Here is a 7,500-nt window from a genome sequence, read left to right as displayed (position 1 = left end):
GGTGTGTGTTAGTGTGGGTGTGTGTGTTAGTGTGGGTGTGTTAGTGTGGGTGGGTGTGTGTTAGTGTGGGTGTGTGTTAGTGTGGGTGGGTGTGGGTGTGTGTTAGTGTGGGTGTGTGTGTGTGTGTGGGTGGGTGGGTCGGTGTGTGTGTGAGAGGTGGGCCTCTGGGGGTGTTACAAGGGAGAATATCATTAGTTATTCGATTATTAAGGAATCTAATGCATCACTAATTATTACAGAGCAATTAACACCATCCTGCCATTCAGTGAATCTGTATTCAGGGGGGGATAAATCAAAGCAGAGAGTAATATTTCTGTTGTTAATCTTTTCCGTAGGTTGAAACACTCTGAGGCACGGTACTGTAGCTAGCCTAGCCGCACTCCTGTCAACATTAACATGCCATGTTTCCCCTCCAGCGGTCGGTGTTCGTGGTAAAGGAGAGGAGTACCATGTTAATATTTGATTCCTTGAGTAATCACTGTCCCCCCCCCCCACCCAATGTTGCCTCTAAGTGTGTATAATTAATGGTTGCGCTGCAGGCAAACACTTAAATATAGGACCGTTTTGTCCTAATTATAGACTTTTCACTTTTGGTTTAAGTGAAAGCCTTTTACTAGCGGAGATGATTACTAATGCTGTTATATTGACTGTGGACCATTTACTGGCCCCGCCGGCCAATATGCTAATACACCAATATGCGAATGCTAATATGCTAATACGCTAACATGCTAATGCTAATATGCTAATGGTAATATGCAAATGCGAATATGCGAATGCTAATATGCTAATACGCTAACATGCTAATGCTAATATGCTAATGGTAATATGCAAATGCGAATATGCTAATGCTAATATGCTAATATGTTAATGCTAATATGCTATTGGTATGCAGTTTCCTGTATTTAAAAATAATAATAATTGTAATGGCTCTTTGATACCATAAGTGCAGGTATTGCTGCAAAGTCAGATGTGTAAGTGCTCATGTACAACATACTAATAACACATAATATAAAGTTGTTTTTAAATGTTAGTTTTTCTAGAGCTGATTTATGGATTGCGTTGATGATGAAAACTAATCAATGACGATTAGTTATCTTTATTGGAGAAATATTGGACTAATATATAGACCTATAAAATAATATTGTACTTTTTTTATTTTTTGTATTCACTAATATCCAGCAACCTGTACATAATGCACCAAACATTAGATAGCAAGCATTATAGATTGTAGCCTAGTGGTTAGAGCGTTGGACTAGTAAACGAAAGGTTGCAAGATCGAATCCCCGAGCTGACAAAGTACAAATCTGTCGTACTGCCCCTGAACAAGGCAGTGTTCCCCTGTAGATGGCAGGCCATCATTGAAAATATGAATTTGTTCTTAACTGACCTGCCTAGTTAAATAAAGGTAAAATAAATAAAAAATGGTCTTCGTAGCAGATCACACTAGGGCTGACCCCACATGTAGGTGTTTGGTTGATAGATAGGCTGTTAGTCGAACGACATTTCTTTAGTTGAGCCGTGGCAACAAAAAAAAAAGTTATCAAAATCATGGTGTCTGATTGCTGCCTGTCTGAGTTTTAGATTTTTGGTTCCAACCGCCGTGTCTTTGTGAGACACAGAGTAGGTGAACGAATGATCTCCACATGTGTGGTTCCCACCGTGAAGCATGGAGGAGGAGGAGTGATGGTGTGGTTCCCACCATGAAGCATGGAGGAGGAGGTGTGATGGTGCTTTTCTGGTGACACCATGATTTATTTAGAATTCAAGGCACACCAAGAAGAAGAGTGATGGAGTGCTGCATCAGAAAGCCTCCACAATCAGCTGACCTCAATCAAATTGAGATGGTTTGGGATGAGTTGGACCGCAGAGTGAAAGAAAAGCAGCCAACAAGTGCTCAGCATATGTGGGAACTCCTTCAAGACTGTTGGAAAAGAATTCCTCATGAAGCTGGTTGAGATAATTTTATTTATTTATTTCACCTTTATTTCACCAGGTAGGCAAGTTGAGAACAAGTTCTCATTTACAATTGCGACCTGGCCAAGTTAAAGCAAAGCAGTTCGACACAAACAACAACACAGAGTTACACATGGAGTAAAACAAACATACAGTCATTAATACAGTAGAAAAATAAGTCTATATACAATGTGAGCAAGTGAGGTGAGATAAGGGAGGTAAAGGCAAAAAAACAGGCCATGGTGGAGAAGTAAATACAATATAGCAAGTAAAACACTGTAATGGTTGATTTGCAGTGGAAGGATGTGCAAAGTAGAGATATAAATAATGGGGTGCAAAGGAGCTAAATAAATACAGTAGGGGAAGAGGTAGTTGTTTGGGATAAATTATAGATGGGCTATGTACAGGTGCAGTAATCTGTGAGCTGCTCTGACAGCTGGTGCTTAAAGCTAGTGAGGGAGATAAGTGTTTCCAGTTTCAGAGATATTTGTAGTTCGTTCCAGTCATTGGCAGCAGAGAACTGGAAGGAGAGGCGGCCAAAGGAAGAATGGGTTTTGGGGGTGACCAGAGAGATATACCTGCTGGAGCGCGTGCTACAGGTGGGTGCTGCTATGGTGACCAGCGAGCTGAGTAGGGTATTGGAGGCTATTTTGTAAATGACATCATCGAGGATCGGTAGGATGGTCAGTTTTACAAGGGTAGGTTTGGCAGCATGAGTGAAGGATGCTTTGTTGCAAAATAGGAAGCAGAATCTTGATTTAATTATGGATTGGAGATGCTTAATGTGAGTCTGGAAGGAGAGTTTACAGTCTAACCAGACACCTAGGTATTTGTAGTTGTCCACATATTCTGAGTCTGAACTGTCCAGAGTAGTGATGCTAGACAGGCGGGCAGGTGTGGGCAATGATCGGTTGAAGAGCATGCATGTAGTTTTACTTGTATTTAAGAGCAATTAGAGGCCACGGAAGGAGAGTTGTAGGCATTGAAGCTCGCCTGGAGGGTTGTTAACACAGTGTCCAAAGAAGGGCCAGAAGTATACAGAATGGTGTCGTCTGCGTAGAGGTGGATCAGAGAATCACCAGCCGCAAGAGCGACATCTACATGAGTCCAACTATTTCATAGTTGATGTCTTCACTATTATTCTACAATGTAGAAAATGTTAAAACTAAAGAAAACCCCTTGAATGAGTAGATGTGTCCTAACGTTTGACTGGTACTGTGTATATCTTGCTATGTCTCACTCTCACTCTCTCTAGCTCTCTACAGTATATCTCTCGCTCTCTCTACAGTATATCTCTCTCTCTCTCTACAGTATATCTCTCTCTACAGTATATCTCTCTCTCTCTACAGTATATATATCTCTCTCTCTCTACAGTATATCTCTCGCTCTCTCTACAGTATATATCTCTCTCTCTCTCTACAGTATATCTCTCTCTACAGTATATCTCTCTCTCTCTCTACAGTATATCTCTCTCTCTCTCTACAGTATATCTCTCTCTACAGTATATCTCTCTCTCTCTCTACAGTATATCTCTCTCTCTCTACAGTATATATCTCTCTCTCTACAGTATATATCTCTCTCTCTCTACAGTATATATCTCTCTCTCTCTCTACAGTATATCTCTCGCTCTCTCTACAGTATATATCTCTCTCTCTCTCAGTATATCTCTCTCTACAGTATATCTCTCTCTCTCTCTCTACAGTATATCTCTCTCTACAGTATATCTCTCTCTCTCTCTACAGTATATCTCTCTCTACAGTATATCTCTCTCTCTCTCTACAGTATATATCTCTCTCTCTCTACAGTATATCTCTCTACAGTATATCTATCTCTCTCTCTCTACAGTATATCTCTCTCTCTCTCTACAGTATATATCTCTCTCTCTCTCTCTACAGTATATCTCCCTCTAGCTCTCTACAGTATATCTATCTCTCTCTCTACAGTATCTCTCTCTCTCTCTACAGTATATCTCCCTCTAGCTCTCTACAGTATATCTCTCTCTAGCTCTCTACAGTATATCTATCTCTCTCTCTACAGTATATATCTCTCTCTAGCTCTCTACAGTATATCAATTCAATTCAATTCAATTCAAGGGCTTTATTGGCATGGGAAACATGTGTTAACATTGCCAAAGCAAGTGAGGTAGACAACATACAAAGTGAATATATAAAGTGAAAAACAACAAAAATTAACAGTAAACATTACACATACAGAAGTTTCAAAACAGTAAAGACATTACAAATGTCATATTATATATATATACAGTGTTCTAACAATGTACAAATGGCTAAAGGACACAAGATAAAATAAATAAGCATATAAATATGGGTTGTATATATATCTCTCTCTAGCTCTCTACAGTATATCTATCTCTCTCTCTACAGTATATCTATCTCTCTCTACAGTATATCTCTCTCTAGCTCTCTACAGTATATCTATCTCTCTCTCTACAGTATATCTCTCTCTCTCTCTACAGTATATCTCTCTCTCTCTACAGTATATCTATCTATCTCTCTCTCTCTCTATCAATTCAAAGTGCTTTATTGGCATGAGAAATGTGTTTACATGACCAAAGTGGACAATAAACAAGGGAAATAAACATTTATACTTACAAAGATTGCAGCTCTCTCCCCATCTCTCTCTCTCTCCCAGCTCTCTCTCTCCCCAGCTCTCTCTCTCTCCCCAGCTCTCTCTCTCCCCAGCTCTCCCTCTCTCCCCAGCTCTCTCTCTCCCTCCCCAGCTCTCTCTCTCTCCCCAGCTCTCTCTCTCTCTCCAACTCTCTCTCTCTCTCCAACTCTCTCTCTCTCTCTCTCTCTCTCTCTCTCTCTCTCTCGTCTCTCTCTCTCTCTCTCTCTCTCTCTCTCTCTCTCTCTCTCTCTCCTCTCTCTCTCTCTCCTCTCTCCCCAGCTCCTCTCTCCCCAGCTCCCTCTCTCTCTCTTCTCCCCAGCTTCTCTCTCCTCCCCAGCTCCCTCTCTCTCCCCAGCTCTCTCTCTCTTTCTCTCTCTCTCCCCCCGCTCTCACTCTCCCCAGCTCCCTCTCACTCTCTCTCCCCAGCTCCCTCTCACTATCTCCCCAGCTCTCTCTCTCCCCAGCTCTCCCTCTCTCCCCAGCTCTCTCTCTCTCTCTCTCTCTCTCTCTCTCTCTCTCATCTTTCTCTCCCCGCTCTCACTCTCCCCAGCTCCCTCTCACTCTCTCTCCCCAGCTCCCTCTCACTATCTCCCAGCTCTCTCTCTCCCCAGCTCTCCCTCTCTCTCCAGCTCTCTCTCACTCTCTCTCCCCCAGCTCTCCCTCTCTCCCCAAGCTCTCTCTCTCCCCAGCTCTCTCTCTCCCCAGCTCCCTCTCACTCTCTCTCCCCAGCTCTCCCTCTCTCCCCAGCTCTCTCTCTCCCCCGCTCTCACTCTCCCCAGCTCCCTCTCACTCTCTCTCCCCCAGCTCTCTCTCTCCCCCAGCTCTCCCTCTCTCTCCAGCTCTCTATCACTCTCTCCCCCGCTCTCCTCTCTCCCCAGCTCTTCCTCTCTCCCCAGCTCTCTCCCCAGCTCCCCTCCTCACTCTCGTCTCCCCAGGCTCTCTCTCTCTCTCCCCAGCTCTCTCTCTCCCCAGCTCTCTCTCTCCCCAGCTCTCTCTCTCCCCAGCTCTCTCTCTCCCCAGCTCCCTCTCACTCTCTCTCCCCAGCTCTCTCTCTCCCCAGCTCCCTCTCACTCTCTCTCCCCAGCTCTCTCTCTCCCCAGCTCCCTCTCACTCTCTCTCCCCAGCGCCCTTTTCTCGTGGCAACAGGTCACAAATCTTGCTGCTGTGATGGCACACTGTGGTATTTCACCCAGTAGATATGGGAGTTTATCGAAATTGGATTGTTTTCGAATTCTTTGTGGATCTGTGTAATCTGAGGGAAATATGTCTCTCTAATATGGTCATACATTGGACAGGAGGTTAGGAAGTGCAGCTCAGTTTCCACCTCATTTTGTGGGCAGTGAGCACATAGCCTGTCTTCTCTTGAGAGCCATGTCTGTTTATGGCGGCCTCTCTCAATAGCAAGGCTATGCTCACTAAGTCTGCACATAGTCAAAACTTTCCTTACGTTTGGGTCAGTCACAGGGGTCAGGTATTCTGCCACTGTGTCCTCTCTGTTTTGGACCAAATAGCATTCTAGTTTGCTCTGTTTTTTTGTTAATTCGTTCCAATGTGTCAAGTAATTATCTTTTTGTTTTCTCATGATTTGGTTGGGTCTAATTGTGCTGCTGTCCTGGGGCTCTGTAGGGTGTGTTTGTGAACAGATCCCCAGGACCAGCTTGCATAGGGGACTCTTCTCCAGGTTCATTTCTCTGTAGGTGATGGCTTTGTTATGGAAGGTTTGGGAATCGCTTCCTTTTAGGTGGTTATAGAATTTAACCGCTCTTTTCTGGATTTTGATAATTAGCGTGTATCGGCCTAATTCTGCTCTGCATGCATTATTTGGTGTTCTACGTTGTACACAGAGGATAATTTTGCAGAATTCTGCATGCAGAGTCTCAATTTGGTGTTTGTCCCATTTTATGAAGTCTTGGTTGGTGAGCGGACCCCAGACCTCACAACCATAATGGGCTCTATGACTGATTCAAGTATTTTTTAGCCAGATCCTAATTGGTATGTTGAAATTTATGTTCATTTTGATGGCATAGAATGCCCTTCTTGCCTTGTCTCTCAGATCGTTCACAGCTTTGTGAACTTTATAGTTTTTTGTGTGCTCTAGGACAACAGTATCCTAGATGGAATTTGTATTTGTGGTCCTGGCGACTGGACCTTTTTTGGAACACCATTATTTTGGTCTTACTGAGATTTACTGTCAGGGCCCAGGTCTGACAAGAATCTGTGCATAAGATCTAGGTGCTGCTGTAGGCCCTCCTTGGTTGGTGACAGAAGCACCAGATCATCAGCAAACAGCAGACATTTGACTTTGGATTCTAGTAGTGTGAGGCCGGGTGCTGCAGACTTTTCTAGTGCCTGCGCCAATTCGTTGATATATATGTTGAAGAGGGTGGGGCTTAAGCTGCATCCCTGTCTCACCCCACAACCCTGTGTGAAGAAATGTGTGTGTTTTTTGCCCATTTAACCGCACACTTGTTGTTTGTGTACATGGATTTTATAATGTCGTATGTTTTACCCCCAACACCACTTTCCATCATTCCTCTCTCTCTCTCTCTCTCTCTCTGCATCTCTCTCTCTCTCTCTCTCTGCATCTCTCTCTGCATCTCTCTCTCTCTCCCCAGCTCCCCCCCCCCCTCTCTCTCTCTCCTCATGTCGAAGTTGAATGGAGGTATCTTCCAGGCCCCTGGTCAAAAAGGGGGGGGGGGGTGTTGCCGTTAGGGTGGAGACATTAATGTCATGTTTTCAGTTGGTGATTCACCCCAATCTAACCTAGCCTGGTCATTGCCCGCTAGCCTTAACGTTCTCATTAAATGATGTTTGTCCTAATGCTCACTCTTCTTTTTGGTTTGTCTGTCTCCGCAGGCAGGTTCCACAATGCCCAAGACGAAGACAGTCATCAGACACAGAGGCTACATCCCAAATGGC

At 44.0% G+C, this 7,500-nt stretch overlaps 1 protein-coding gene across 1 annotated transcript in view; it reads left to right on the top strand.

Moving 5' to 3' along the window:
• The window catches only part of mbd2 (methyl-CpG binding domain protein 2), a 73,275-nt gene that overhangs the window by 65,239 nt on the left and 536 nt on the right, over positions 1–7,500 (top strand). The window contains exon 7 of the mRNA XM_031825896.1: positions 7,438–7,500. This exon is cut by the window's right edge and continues 536 nt beyond it. The gene's annotated coding sequence lies outside the window, so the exon portion shown is untranslated. The remainder of the gene's footprint in view (positions 1–7,437) is intronic.

This window comes from Oncorhynchus kisutch, linkage group LG6 (assembly GCF_002021735.2).
Source record: "Oncorhynchus kisutch isolate 150728-3 linkage group LG6, Okis_V2, whole genome shotgun sequence".
Lineage (NCBI taxonomy): Eukaryota > Metazoa > Chordata > Actinopteri > Salmoniformes > Salmonidae > Oncorhynchus > Oncorhynchus kisutch.
This window is presented reverse-complemented; position numbering and strand designations above follow the sequence as displayed.